Below are 15896 nucleotides of genomic sequence, written 5' to 3' on the forward strand. Positions count from 1 at the left end.
GTGCAGGTTCATTGTCGTGGGGGCTTGATCTCCTCCCCCTCCAGCTCTACTGCATTGGCAGGGTTCCCCTGGCCTGACACCCCTGGAAGGAGCCAAAGTGGACACTGAGCTCAGCCCTCAAATCTGTCTCCCCAAAGGCACACTCAATATCAGCCCCCGAAGACCCTCCTGTCGCTCCGAGGAGGGCAACTCCATTGCCCATTCAATTTCCCTTCCCTAGGCAGCTCCGACCTCTGACGCTCAGGACGCTCCGAGTGTCATCAGGCTGTCCACCAGCCCAGGGCTAGACTGAAATCCCAGCTCTTCAGGATGCGGAGGAAGAAAGACCACAAGTTCGAGGCCTGCCTGTGTTAAAGAGTCTAAGGCTCTCCTCAAGTTATTGAGACATTCAATTCTTTAATGAAAATTGAAACTAGGGATGGCTGTAGTTTTCAGTTTTCAAAGCCGGGCAGCAGTGGCACACACCTTTGATCCCAGCACTCGGGAGGCAGAGCCAGGCAGATCTCCGTGAGTTCAAGGCCAGCCTGATCTACAGAGCAAGATCCAGGACAGGCACCAAAACTACACGGAGAAACCCTGTCTTGAAAAACAAAACAAAACAAACGAAAAAAACAAAACAAAAAACAAAAAAACCCCTAGGAATGGGCTGTAGTTTGGTAATAGAGAACTTGCCTAGCATACTCAAAGCTCAGAGTTCATTTCCCAGCACTACAAAACATGAACATATTTCCTTTTTTAGAATAAACAGAGGCCTCTTCTGTCTGGAGACTTCTGGGATGAGGTATCTCCGTTTCTTCATAAGAGCTGGGGTTGGAGTTCATATATATATAAATTTGGGATTGCATCTTTCTATATAGTCTTGGCCAGCATGGAACTCAATATGTAGACCAGGCTGGCCTCAAACTCAGATCTGCCTGCCTCAGCCTCCTGAGGGCTGGGATTGAAGGTACATACTACCAGCCCTGCTTTTGATTTTTTTTAAGTTTATTTTTATTTTATATGTATGAATCTTTTGTCTGTGTGTATGGATGTGTACCATGTGCATGCCTGTGGAAGCCTGAAGCTGGGAATCGACCCTGGTACTCTGCAAGAATAGCCAGTTCTTTTAACTACTGAGCCAGTTCTCCAGGCCCTTAAAAATCTTTTTGTTTGATTCTATGTGCATGGATGTTTTGCCTGCGTATATACCTGTGTACCATGTGTGTATGTGGTACCTGTAGAGGCCAGAAGAGGGCATTGGATCCCTTGGTACTTGAGTTACAGATATTTGTGAGCCACGATGTGGGTGCTGGAAATCAAACCTGGGTCCTCTGGAAAGCAGCCAGTGCTCTTAACTACTGAGCCATCTCTCCAATACCAGTTTGGGAGGTCTATAGAGTCTGTTATCTGTATAGTTAATAACTAATGGGAAGACCTTGGGCATGCAAGTCTTATGAGTCTTATAGTTCATTGATTTCTTCACATGGGAGATGGTAACTGTGGGGCTGGGTATGTAGCTTAATTGATAAGAGCATCTGCTTGGCTTGTAGGAAGCAGTAGTATCACAGTATCATATAAACAGGTAATGTTGGCACATGCCTGTAATACCACCCCTTGAGAGGTAGATGCAAGATAATCAGGTGTCCAAAGTCATCCCTCCTTACATATTGAGTCCATCCTGTGCTACATGAGACTCTGACTCAAAAGAGGGGAGAAGTTGGATGGGGAAGGAGACCGGTGAGATAACTCAGCTAATAAAGACACTTGCCTCCAATCTGATGACTTGAATTTGGTTCTTAGGTCCCACATGGTGGGAGGAGAGAATGGACTCCAAAAAACTGAACTCAAGCCGAGTGGTGGTGGCACACACCTTTAATCCCAGCACTTGGGAGGCAGAGGCAGGCAGATCTTTGAGTTCGAGACCTGCCTGGTTTACAGAGTGAGATCCAGGACAGCCAGGGCTACACAGAGAAACCCTGTCTCGGGAAAAAAAGAAAGAAAGAAGAAAGAGAATAGAGAAAAAGAAAAACTGAAAATTGACCTCTGACCCTCTGACCTCCACATACATACGAGGGCACACATGTGCACACACACACATACACACACACACACACAAAACACATACACACAAATACATAAATAATGAAAGACGGTGATTGTGCCACTGACTGCCGCTCTATATTGCTGTTGGAAAAGGTAAGAGTGACCAGAATACCACTTAGAATAGGCAAATCCAGCAAGGAAGGCTTGCTCACTTTTTCCCTCTCTCTCCTTTCTTTGAGGAGATCTGTGCTTTTCCAGTACTTTCCCCAAGGGAAAGGGAAGAATGCCGTCTCCTTGGCCGTTTGAAGCCTGGTATTCTAGTCTGTGGGGAAAGTGACCAAGAAGTAGCTATCCATAGGCAGAGATTCTGACTAACCATAGGGAAGGATTCCCAGGGGAGCAGGTGGTACCACTCACCAACAAAAACCCAGGGAGTCTGGGACTCAGTGGACACCCCCTCCCCCAGGACGTTTCTGGTCTAGGCATTTGTGGGGCCATAGTGGAGGAGGCAGGGGGCTGGATCCCATGACCTCTGGATGTCCTTCCTGGCTGCAGCTTTTGTATTTCAGAGCAGTCTTTCATGAACTAAGTGTGAGTCATTGCTTTCAGAGCTGAGTACTCCCACTGCAGTAGCTCAGGGACAGAGCTGAAGCAGGCGCGTCTGCTTCTCCCAGGGAGGAGGACCACTGTCCCCACTCAGATGCAGGGTAGGAGCAGCGAGAGCCAGGTGCCTGGAAGGGTAACCAGCAGTTAACAGTTGAAGGACCCCCCTGAGGAAGGGGGAGGGGATTGATGACTGCTTTTTAGGGGGCAGAGCTGTTTGAGTGGCAGAAAGACTTGGGAGACCCGAGACATGGGAGGTGGGGCCTAACCAGATCCACATAAGGATGTAACAACATCCGGCACACCCAGAGACCCCTTCTTATGCCTGTCTGACCTTTGTCCCCTGTTTATGACCAGATAGAGCCTTAGTTTGGGAGCAACTGTGGTTTTCTTTTTAGAATGGCTGAACTGGACTTGATTAGGTTGGAATGAGCTGGGTTAAAATAGGGGTAATAAACTGGGGGTGGTGGTCCACACTCGGAATCCCAGGACTCTGGAGGGGAAGCAGAGGCAGGAGGACTGCTCCAAGTTTGAGTCTAGTCTAGGTTACTGTGAGGACTAACCTTTGCTGCCGGCTTGACACACGTGGAAAGAGAGAACCTCAACTGAAGAACTGCCTCGTCAGGTTGGCCTGTGGGCATGTCTGTACAGCATTTTCTTGATTGCTGTTGATAGGGCAGGGTCTAGCCCACTGTGGGAAGCGCCACCCCTGGGCACATGGTCCAGGGTTGGAGAAGGAAGCTGACTGAGCAGAAGCAAGGAGCAAGCCAGTCAGTAATGTTTCTCCATCTTCTCTACTTCAGTTCCTGCCTTGAGTTCCTTCCATGACGGGCTGGAAAGTGTAAGGTGAAATAAACCCTGTCCTCCTCAAGTTCCTTTTGGTCGTGGTGTTTATCACAGCAACAAAAAGCAGACTGAAATGGTTATAGAGTGAGCTCCAGGACAGCCCAGGCTACAGAGTGAGACCTTGTCTCAATCTTCCCCCTCACACACAAAAACATAAAATAGGGGATGATAACGCGTGTCTTGGCATTCTTTTAAGACCTTTGGTTGTTTTGAAACAGGTTTTATATTGTAGCCAGGGCTAGCTCAAGCTAATAACATAGCCCAGTCAGGCCCCTAACTCGTGACGATCCTCTTGCCTCATTCCCCCAGGTCCTGAGATTATAGATGTGTACCACCAATGAGTGGCACACACACACACACACACACACACACACACACACACACACACACACACACGCTCACGTGCCAGAACAAACGTGGTAGAGGTCAGAAGACACCTTTTGGAAGTTGATTCTCTGTTTCTCTCCTCCTACCACGTGGAACCTAGGGACTGAACTCAGGTCTTCAGACTTGATAGACACTGCCGTTATCCACTGAGTCCTCTGCCCTCTCCCCACATCTTGCTGAAATGAATAAAAAGCTGGCTAGGGGAAGGACATGATCAGTGGGTATTATTGTTGTCCTTGGGAACCCTTAGCCTTGAATCTATGGTTGAGCTTTGGGATGTCTGTGAACCCCTTGAAGCTGGGTAAGGTTTTTGGAACTAATAAACATTGTCTGTTAGGAGGAACACAAAACAGAGAGCAGGTAGTCTGCCTGCTCCTCAGAGAATCTGAGATCCTTGAAAGACTAAGAGTCACTAGGTGGGAGCCAATTGTGGTGGCACATACCTTTAATCCCAGCATTTGAGAGGTAGAGGCAAGTAAATCTCTGTGAGTTCAAGACCAGCCTGGTCTACAGAGCAAGTTCCAGGCTAACTAGAGCTATATAGGGTGATTCTGTCTCAAAAAAAAAAAAAAAAAAAAAAGCCCTGTGGAGGATGATGGCTATACCTCCATTTCCAGTGTTTGAGACGCCTTGATCTGAAGAACCACTTCTCACAAAGGGGCCTCTGAACCTTGTGGCCAAAGACAGCTCAAGTGAAAACAAGTCTTCTCCTCTAGCTTTTGAAGGGGCTGTCTAAGCTGGAGGAATCCATCCTGGCTGGAGTAGAGTCTGAACTCGAATCTCCCAGCTTGGGAGAAGGCTGTGCTATGTAGAGGGGACTGAGCCAGGCTGGGGCCTCACCCCAATGTCCCCTCCTTCCCCTACCAGCTGGTCTGGGACCCCAGAGGCAGATACCACTGTCATGAGCTAAGGCCCATGGCAGGCCGCGGTAATTATGATTTTATGGAAACACAGAAGGCTCTTACGCAAGTACCTGACACACTTCCCGGCTGTGACATCTGGGACAGCCAGGTCCCCAGGGGCTGGAGGAGGGCCCCTGCCAGTCCCTGCTGCCACCAGCCTCTGGCACTCGGGATGCTGGCTCAGAACTGCCTTCCTACTGCCTGTGGCCCTGTCCCTAACCCGGTGTGAGTGAGCTGTCTGTGGGCCCCATTCGCCCCAGGCATCTGACATGAGCTCCTGTGTGCAATCCTCCCATCCTCCTTCCTGCTGCCCCCACACTCGCTATAACCCCAGGAGACATGTTCTGTGTGAGGGGACATGGAGGTGGGGACGTTTCCTTCTCAAGGAAGCAACCCCCTCTCTCCCAACGCCTTCTGTTTCTTTTCTCCTGAGGCTGGGGAGACAGACTGACGCAGTTGTGTGGGGTCATTGTCCCAGCAGCCCTCCCCTGGCCCTGCGCTAGGATGCTACCCTGTTCACTATGCCTCCAAGTGTCTCTCGGACCACAGCCTTCTTTCTGCATTTCCCCCACCCACCCACAAAGCATCTGTTACCAAGGTAACAGCAATGTCATCAGTCTGGGGGTAGTGAGGGAGTAGAGTCCTGTGCAAGGGGAGAACGAGGGGTTAGAATTTGGGGTGACAAGCACCGTGAGCTCCCTAAATCTTTGAGGATAATCTTGTGCTGAAGCGGGGCTTGGCACAGACTGGGTTGGGGGCCCTCACTTCAAGTGGACCAAGAGAAAGGAGGGTGATGTGTGGGCACAGACAGGCTGTGCGTTAGGGGTGAGGGGGCCTCCAGCCAACTGTGGGGGAGAAGCGTGAGCCTCATGATGCCGAGATGTTGAGACAGAGGTGTGGCTTGCCTTCAACTCCTCCTTCAGGCTGCCTCCGAAGGAAGGGTTCCAGGCATGGCTGGCAGAGTCTCAGCCCAGCTGCAGCATCCCAGTGCTGAGGCCAGTGGGACTCACCCCACAACCAAGCAGTGCTGGACATCTAAGCTAGGAGTCCTACCTACCAAATGGAGAGGCCGTGGTAGTGGGTGATAAATTATATCATAGAGCAAATGGTGCCGAGTGACTGGAGGCCACAGTGGGGTCTGGGTCTCTTTAGAGGATTGATGTGGGCAGTCTTGTTATGACCTTGGACAAGATGAAGACCTGTTTGTCCTACCTCACTGATTGGTTGAAAATATACACTGGGTCTGGGCTTCTCTCAAGACAGTATAAGCTGACACTCTCAGGGCTCCCTGCTCCCCATACCCCCTCCCCCAATGCCTCCCCTTCCCACAAGCTGCCCAGGACACCCATCCTGAGGGAGCCCATCCTGGGTAAGCAGCAGCCCCATCCAGCCGCCAGGAAAATATGCAAATCTGGCTCCCTGCGTCATCATCTTCTACCTGGCCACAGCAGCCAGCCGCTATCCTGCATTACTCACTAGTAGGGCTCACAGCCCAGGAGCAAAACGCAAATATTTTATCCCCATTTTGCAGCTGGAGAGGCTGATGCGTGGCGGGTTTCCCAGGGCCTGTCATCATTGAGTCCGGTGGTTCTTTATGAATTTTTGAATGAATGAGTGACTGAGGGAGTGAGTTAAGGGAGTGAGAGTAGATGAGTGAGTGAGTGAATGAGGGAGGGAGGGAGTGAATGAGTGATTGAGGGAAGAAGTAAAAGAGTGAATGAGTGATTGAGGGAAGGAGGGAGGAAAGGAGGAAGTGTGAATGAGCCAGTGAGTGCCTGGGAAGGGCTCTCCTCTCTCTAGCCCTTCAGGTTGGCACATTGCCTGGCTTCAAAGCCCCACTTGTAATTGTCTATCAGAGTTGGGCTTAGGGAAGTGACCAGGAGCAGGGACTGTAATTCAAATCTTGTTTCCTCCCAACTATATGACCTTGAGTTAGCTACTTACTTCCTAGAGCCTCAGTTTCCTCATCTGTGGAATGGGGCTTTAACTGAGTAAGGAGGAAAAAAGCATCTGTCACATGAGACAGAACATTTGAAAAGTACTCTGAAGTCCTATGGAATGACCAAGGAGGACTTGCTTATTATCCAGATAGACCCTTGCAGGATGAGTGTTAAAGAAACACACACACACACACACACACACACACACACACACACACACACACATTCTTGAAAGTAGGTCTTTCTACGTAGCAGAGGTTAGCCTTAAACTGAGGATCCTTCTGCCTTCACCTCCTGAGTGTAAACCTACATATGTATATGTACACACACACACACACACACACACACACACACACACACACACACGCACAATTTTATGTGCATTGGTGTACGTCTGTGTGAGAGTGTCTGATCCTCTGGAACAAGAGTTACAGACACTTATGAGCTAACACTTATGAACTGCCATGAACCCTCAAACCTATGTTTTTAAGTGTTAATAATTCTATGATGGGGCTGGAGAGACGGCCCAGCAGTTAAGAGCACTGGTTGCTCTTCCAGAGGACCTGGGTTCAATTCCCAGCATCCACATGGAAGCTCACAACTCTCTGTAACTCCAGTTCCAGGGGATCCGACACTCTCACACAGAAACAAATGTAGGCAAACACCAATGCAAATAAATAAGTCATTTTTTAAAATTCTATGATGTACCAGGTTCTGAATACAGTGGATAAAAAGAGTATGCAAAAGTACTATTTTAAGATAGGGTCTTGCTAAGTTACTCAGGCTGACCTTAAACTCTCTCTAGCCCAAGTAGACCTTGAATTTACATTCCTCCTCCGTTAGCCTCCTGAATGGCTGGGATTACAGGCCTGTGTCACTGGACCTGTGGAAGCCTCTTTTTAACTTTTTTTTGCAGGGGCAGAGGGGACAGGTTCTCACTATGTAGCTCTGAAACTTGCTGTGTAGACCAGGGTGGCCTCAAACCTGCAGCAGTTCCTCCTGCCTCTGCCTCGATAGTGTGTGAGCCACGATGCCCGGCTTACATGAGGGTTCTTGAAGGTGTCTTCTGTCACCCAGGGACTTAAATCTTGGAATCAGATGCAACCTTGCAAAATTTCCTATAATCCTCATGGCCCCAAGGAGAGGGGGGTGGCCTTGTTCCACTTCACCCATGAGGCCTCATATCCTCCCTTCCTCAGGCCCCAGAACTTCTCTGGCCTTGAGGATGGGTGCACAGCCCCAGCGCTGTGCCCAGGCCAGGATGCATGACACAGGGCAGAGGCAGAGACTGCAACCTGACCAGCTCCATCTGCCTCAAGCTGAGCTTTTCCACATTCAACGAAGGCCAAAGATGGGGGTGAGGCAGCAGCGGGGAGAGAGGACCAGAGAGGTTGAGACCCTGGTGCTGAAGGGCTGAGGACAGGAAGAAGAGGATGGGGCCAGCTCTGGAGAGCCAGGCACAGCACAAGCCTGTAATCCCAGGACTCGGGAGACAAGGAGAATTGTTGTAAGTCTGAAGCCAGCCTGGGCTGCCCAGGGAAAACCTGCCTATAAGCAAACAGACAAACGTTTCCCTGGACTGGGGCTCCCACTCCCCTGCCTGCTCCTGATGCTCTCCTGGGAGGGTACCCACATCAGCTTCTGCCCTTTCTCTGCCTTCTGCACCATAACAAGCCTCTCCATGGGTGCCCATCTCCCCACCTACCCCAGCAAGGACAAAGCCCTGTAGGGACACCGTCCCGTTCTGCCTGTCCGGTAATCCTGCTGGGTTTGCCCTTAGAGGCTCAAGGTGTCTCTGGAGTCAGATTTGGGCTGACTTACAGAGGGGTCTCAGTGGAGACTCCTTCAGGGACCCCAGGCAGAGAGTTCTACTCCCTCGTGACTGCGACCTCTTTCTTCAGCCTTATGGAAGAAGACAGCTGGGCTGTACCAAGGGTCCAGGTACCCAGAGATGGAGACGCCAGCCCTGGGAAGATGATCCTGTTTCCTCTTCCTGTGATAAGACTTGCTATCTGGGGTCATGTAGAGCAGGCTGATTGGAGTGGCAGGGGAGGTGGGCAGAGGCTAGGCTGTCTTTGTATAATGACAACAGGGCTTCATGTGAGAGAAGAGAGCACTTCCCCAGGCGGGCTGTTTGTCCAAAAATCCAGCAGCTCCATGGCCCAGGGCAGGGCAGAGGCAAAGAGACCACCCCTGTGGAAGTTCCCTCCCCAGAGTGCCACCCCCTGGGTTATGTTCTGTAAATTCTAATCCCTAGTCAGTTATCCTCAGTGAAAGGACAGGTGTCCTGCCAGCATCTAGCTTAAGTGTGTGTGTGTGTGTGTGTGTGTGTGTGTGTGTGTGTGTGTATTTCCCACATAGAGAGGATGGGCATTGAGGATCAAAGGTCCTTTGGGGGTTCATGTGATTCTGTGTCTACTTATTCCGTCTCCTAGAGTGGAGAGGCACTTCCTGTTGGGTCATGGGAGTGCCCCAAGGCCAGAGATGTTCAGAACTCTGTAGGACCTATGGATTTGGTGCTAAATAAATGTCCCTTACTCCTTGGACCTCTTGGGACCACTAGGGGAGTGGGAGATCATCTCCCCTTACAGTCAATGATTAGCCCTGGAGACACCAACTTGGGCTATCCCAGTGGGTCCTCATCTCCAAGAGTCCCGAGTATACAGCCAACAAGAGGCCATGCCCCACCCTCTTGTGAGGTTGCTAAAGGCTAGAAGGAGGTACCGTGGGTCCAGCCTAACTTTGTGCTTGAGCTCTCTTTCAAAGATCTTTTGGTATAAAACCTGTGAGCCAGTCTTGGGGATCTGTGTGTGGCTCCCCTCAGCAGCCTGCTCAGGTAAAGCTGGCTCTTCAAGGCCTTCTTCTCAAGCTGAGGGAACAGGCTTCCTTCTCTTGGGCTTTTTTGGAAAGTGGTCCAATATTCTTAGAATTTATTAACTCTGGAATATCTCAAAACACCCTGAACTCCCTCCACTCTCCTGGGTCATTGCTGGACATGGCTGGGTGTTAAAAAAAAGTCTTAGGAGTTACCAAAGCAGGGAATAAATAGCCGTTGTTGAGTGAGAGAGCCACGTATTGAGATTAACATTGGAGCTGGAGGCCGGCAGAATGGAGGAGGAACCTCTGGCCCTGGTGGCTCATGGGATGCTGTGATATGAAGCTGCAGGTTCTTTGGGGAAGAAGGCAGAGAGAGACAGAGACCCTTAGAAGATGGGATGGACATGGAGGGAAGAGGTGGTACCCACTCCCTGTCGTGGAGCTCCTGCTCTATTTGAAGCAGGAAGAGCTGTTTCCAGTTCCTCACGCATGGGGGTTCCGGGACAGGACACTCAGGGGGTCCATCTTGTCCACAGTTCCTCACGCAGTCTCCCTGCCCAGTGCTCCAGTACGTGTTTATGTGCAGCATCTGGCTTGCCGTGAAGAGACCCTCACCTTCCTGAACCGGACTAAGCTGTGCTGGGGGAGGGGAAGAGGACCTGAATTTGGGAAAGAAGCTCAGGATGTGCAGGAAGGGACCTGCCACTGTGTCTCTCAGCATGGAGCTCGTGATCACTTAATCTCTCCCAGGTCAGTCCTATGAGGTGCACATCTACCACTCAGAGTTGGGTGATGCCACTCAGTGCCCCCATCTGCTGTAGGTAGCACCCCCCTCCCTAGAATTGGCAGAGGCTGAGTATGACTGTTCCTCTGGGCAGGAAGCCAATGTCATCACTGTGATGTCATTGTGAAGTAGAACTCTCTGGAGTCCATTATTTAATTTGACCCTCACTGTAGCTCAGAACTGGGTGGGCGGGTGGGAACTGTTAAGGAAACAGGCCCCGAAACATTGAGGATTTTCTCAAGGACACAGAGTCAGTCCTGAGATTCAGAAATCTGCTGACACAGGGTTATTCTCATGCATGAGCTCTGCTCAACAGATGACCTAGTTAGTGGCCATTCGGTGTCACACCCATTGTTCTGTGACTGAGGGACTGGGTCGTAAAGAAGTAGGAAGTTACCTGGGTGGTGGTGGTGCACACCTTTAATCCCAGCACTCCGGAGGCAGAGCCAGGAGGATTTCTGTGAGTTCGAGGCCAACCTGGTCTCCATAGCGAGATCCAGGACAGGCACCAAAACTACACAGAGAAACCCCGTCTCAAAAAAAAAAAAAAAAATAGAAGTAGGAAGTTCCGTCCTCAGGAGGCCTGCTCTCTGTAAAGCTAGGTGAATAATCACATGAATTGGATGCAGGGGACATGGTACAAAGAAAGAGACAGGATAAGAGTGTGAGAGGATGTCAACACCTCCATTTGACAGAGGACAAGGACCCTGGGGGGGGGTGTCCAGGTTACACCCCAGTATCACAGCTCACATCTAAACATGGACATGAGGACTCTTAGTGTCAATATTAGTGACGGGGCCAATGGGTGGTGGGGAGTGGGAAGGTTGGTCTAACAGACATGGAAAGTGTTCTGCAGGTGCCCTGGCACCCGTCCCCTTCAGGCCGCTCCCTCCTGCACCTGGAGAACATGGTGCATGTGGTTCTCCTTGACAGAAGCTTGCAGCATTGGCTGTGGGCGGAGGTGGTGCCGGTATGAGACCTTATCCTGGATGTCAGTCAAGAGGGCCCATCTTGTTTCCTGGCTTGCAAACCTTTGTGGACAGGGAGGGTTTGGCACATGCCTTTAATCCCAGCACTCAGGAGGCAGAGCCAGGAGGATCTCTGTGAGTTCAAGGCCAGCCTGGTCTATAGAGCGAGATCCAGGACAGGCACCAAAGCTACACAGAGAAACCCTGTCTTGCAAAAAAAAAAAAAAAAAAAAATGCTGGGTGGTGTAGTATGGAAAGCCTGTATTTCTTTATTTTATCTTATTTTTTAATTTAACTTTTTTTTTTTTTTTTTTTTTTTGGAGCTGAGGACCGAACCACTGAGCTAAATTCCCAACCCCAAAAGCCTGTACTTTTAGCACTCAGGAGTCAGAGGCAGGAGGACAGTAGCAAGTTTGATGCCAGCTTGGACTACACAGTGAGTTCCATGTCAAACCGGGTTAAATAACAAGACCCTGTCTCAAAACAAGCAAACAGACAGACAGACAAAAAGGAATGTGCCACCACTGCCTGACTCAGTGACTCTGTCTTTAAAAAAAAAAAAAAAAAAAAAAAAAAAAAAAAAAAAAAAGTTAAGCTGAGCAATTCTGGTGCATGCCTTTAATCCCAGCATTTGGGAGGCAGAGCCAAGCGGATCTCTGTGAGTTCAAGGCCAGCCTGGTCTACAGAGCGAGATCCAGAACAGGCACCAAAATTACACAGAGAAACCGTCTCAAAAAAACAAACTATATATATATATATATATATATATATATATATTTTACACATATATAAAACCAAAGTGGCATGAGACCTGGGGAATGGCGCTTGAAGCTGACCTCTAACTTCTACATAAATGTGTACACATTCACACGTGCAGGAACACATACATAAGAATTGGCGCTGAAAGCTGGGAATGGTGGTCCACACCTGTAACCTCTAGTGCTTGGAGGCTAAGGTAGGAAGATAGCATCAGTTTGAGGCCAGTCTAGTCTAGACTGAGATCCTGTCCCCAGATCCCCTTTCCCCAAGTCCTGGAAGCCAGATGTAGTGGCTCACACCTATAATCCCAGCATGTGCGAGGCTGAGTTCAAGGCCTGCTTGGGTTACCTAGTAAGAAAGTGTCTTCTCCAAAAGCTAAGGGTGGGGCTGAAGGGATTGCTCAGTAATTAGAGCACTTGCTGCTCTTGCAGAGGACCTGGGCTGGGTTCCCAGCACCCACATGGTGGCTCACAAACACCTGGAACTCCAGTTCCAGGGGATCTGATGCCCTCCTCTGACCACTGCAGGAACCAGGTACTCACATGATACCCATACATACATGCAGGCAAAATACTCATACACGTAAAAGAATAATAAATCTATTAAAGAATAAATTACAATAAGAACAAGAAGCCACCACAGGCTGACGATGTAGCTCACTGAGTGCTTGGCTAGAGTTCAGGAGGCCCTGGTCTTGGTTTACTACACAGTGGGGTCTGGGGAGGAGGGAAGAGGTTATGGATGAAACATTACAGGGTTAAGCCTGGGTGATGGTGGCACTCACCTTTAAGCCCAGCACTCGGGAGGCAAAGGCAGGTGGATCTCTGTGAGTTCGAGGCCAGCCTGGTCTACAGAGTGAGTTCCAGGACAGCCACAACTGTTACATGGAGAAACCCTGTCTCAAAAGGAAAATATAAAAAGAAAAAAAGAAAAATTGCAGGGTTAAATGGCAGGTAACAATAAGGTTGGGGAGGAATTCCTCAAATGAGGTGGGACCTGGAACTACCTGCTTTTTCCTCTGCCTTAAGTTCACCTTGAAAGAAAGGTGGAGAAAGGTTCCTTTTTCCTCCAGACCGACACTTCAAGGCCAGCGGCAAGGGCCGTCCGCTCGAGCACCTGCATTCTGCTGCGGCTTTATCGAGACATTGGGGGCACAGGCAACACTGGGCCACTCTTTCTCCACACAGGCTGTCTCCCTGCCTTGCTGGCTGTGAAGGTTCTAGCCATGCCTTGGTGCAGACACTCGCCTGCTGCTGCAGGATACTTGGCCCCGGGGTTTGCCCTGTTTCTTAGTGCCCGTCCAATAGAGGCCGCTAAGGAGAAGGTGGGCAGGCCCAGCAGGCACCCATAAAACCTCATCACTCTCTTGGATCCCAAAGGAGCTGACTGACCTGGAGAGGTTTGGGAAATAGCCCCTGCCTGAGAGACAAGTATCAGACAGAGTCAGTCTTTTTAGAGGTGTCCCCTGTGGGGGACCAGCCCCCACTTTTATGACCAGGGTACTCTTGAGCAGGGAGAAGTGGGAAATAATTAGATTGAAAGAGATACCTAGACGGTGAGAGGAAAGATAGAAACACAGGATAGCCTCGGGAGGGACTGGGTCAAAACCCACCAGCCCAGAACTTTATTCAAAAGGGCTTTTTTGTTTGTGTGTGTGTGTGTGTGTGTGTGTGTGTGTGTGTGTGTGTGTGTTTTTCGAGACAGGGTTTCTCTGTGTAGTTTTGGTGCCTGTCCTGGATCTCGCTCTGTAGACCAGGCTGGCCTCAAACTCACAGAGATCCACCTGCCTCTGCCTCCCATCAAAAGGACTTTTTATAACAATACCAAGGGGCGAGACAAAAGACTTGCTAGATACAGCCAAGTGCAGACCCTTCCAAACATCTAGTACCCAGGCCCATGGCCCAGCCATCCTCTTATGCAGTCCTGCTGGGTAAAGCCACTAGGAAACCTTGGTGGGCTTCAACAGTCCCCACTGCAAGAGCAGGACAAAGGCCCCACCTGACACTGGGACCCTAAGGACTGGGTCTGCCAGAGGACTCTTCAGTCTTTATGATTCCTCCCACACCACCCTACCCTTCATCCATGGCTGCACTGTTCCTGCAGAGGACAGTCAGGATTCTATTTCCCAAGGTTTCTACCAGCTGAGCCTTCAGGTGGCCAGTCCTGTGCCCGGCCAGTCCTGTGCCAGCCACTCCAGTCCTGTGCCTGACCAGTCCTGTGCCCAGCCAGTCCTGTGCCAGCCACTCCAGTCCTGTGCCCAGCACCCAGTCCTGTGCCCAGCTACCCAGTCCTGTGCCCGGTCACCCACTCCCTGCCTGCTCTCACTTCTCAGTTCCCTCCTTCACCCCTAGACCTGTAACAGGTCGAATTTTCCTGCTGAACTTTGACCTCATCAATACCTTTCTTCCAAGTAAGGAACTAACCTGGCCCCTTGAGCCCTTAATGGACCCCACCACCACCTTGAAAAGCCCAGGCCCTCCCTGCTTTTTGCCCCCCACCCCCTTCTGTGGCTGTAAGTCCACTGCAGGGCTCCACCTGCCTCTCGGCCCTCTTGCTCTGACTTACAAGCTCCTGGCCCTAGAGAGGTGAGGTGGGATGTACCTGGGTTAGCCCCTGGGGTGTGAGAACGGAGGCTGGCATAGGGGAGGGCAGGAACAGTGTGCTCGGAGGCCTGAAGGAGCCAGGGGTACCTTGGGGACCTGGCTGACCACACTACTCCACAGAACCCTTGAGGCTCAGCTCCCTTTCACTGGCTCTGTTCTTCAGAGATTGACTTGGACCCTTGGGGTGTGTAGTCCAGTTGAACAGAGTCTTTGCTGTTTTCCAGACCCTAGCCTAAAGCCTCGGGGCGTCTTCTCATTTTCCAGAACAGGTTGTCTCTGCCCCCTGGTGGCCAAATACGGTACAGCCACAGACTGTACCAAATGGCAAGGGTCCCGGAAGGATTCAGCATGCCTCTCAGGATCAGTTTCCTGCCCAAAGTCATCATTAATCCCTGGGCTCCTGGGTTACCTCAGTGGTCTTCTTCATGCTTCGGGCCCGGACTTCAGAAACTCCGTTTCAGAGACAAAGCTGTGACTGCCTCAGCGCTGCTTCCTTAGTTACCGTGGGATGCTGGCCAACTTTACTGGTGGGGCTGGCATCCGGCAGGGACCAGAACTATAAGCAACTGAGTGAGGGTGCGCACTCAGGAAGAAAAACCTTCTGTCTTGGCTCGATGTGTGTCCTTTGGCTAACCTTTCCTGAGGACCAAGAGCTACTTAGAACTACTGTGCCCAGCCTTCTCCATGTGTTTGGGGACAGGGCCCAGCAATGCTAACTAACTTGCTCAAGGACATAACAGCTAAAAGTGGTTGACCCTGGGTTTGGGTCTCCATCTCACTCCCACGTCTGGCCACGTTAGGGATGTCTGTAGACTAATGGACTGTCTCATGCCTCTGCAACCCCAGGCTCCTTCCCCCAACCTTGCCCTGTCTGACCCTGCAGGCACTATCTGTTAAAGGTCCTCACTTGTCAGGACCTAATCCAGATTTGTGGGAGTGCTGATGGGACCCACCTTTTCGATACTATTAGAGCCAGGAGCTGGGCACTGCCAACCGAGGTCTGCTTCCCACTGCAGTGGCCGTGCCATCTAGGTATTTCATAAAATGTTTGAGCCTGAAGGTACCTTACTGACCTCTTAAGAGTCATGCCCCCTCATGTAGCCTAGGCTGACCTCAGATTCACTATGTAGACAAGGATGGCTTTGAACTCCCAATCCTCCTATTTCCCTCTCCCTAGTCTTTGGATTATAGTATTAAAAGCTTTCTGCTTTGTCTTTCTAGAGGAAGAAACTCGGGCCCAAGGCCAGGAGCCAGTCCAAAGCTAC

Source organism: Peromyscus eremicus, chromosome 8a, assembly GCF_949786415.1.
Source record: "Peromyscus eremicus chromosome 8a, PerEre_H2_v1, whole genome shotgun sequence".
Lineage (NCBI taxonomy): Eukaryota > Metazoa > Chordata > Mammalia > Rodentia > Cricetidae > Peromyscus > Peromyscus eremicus.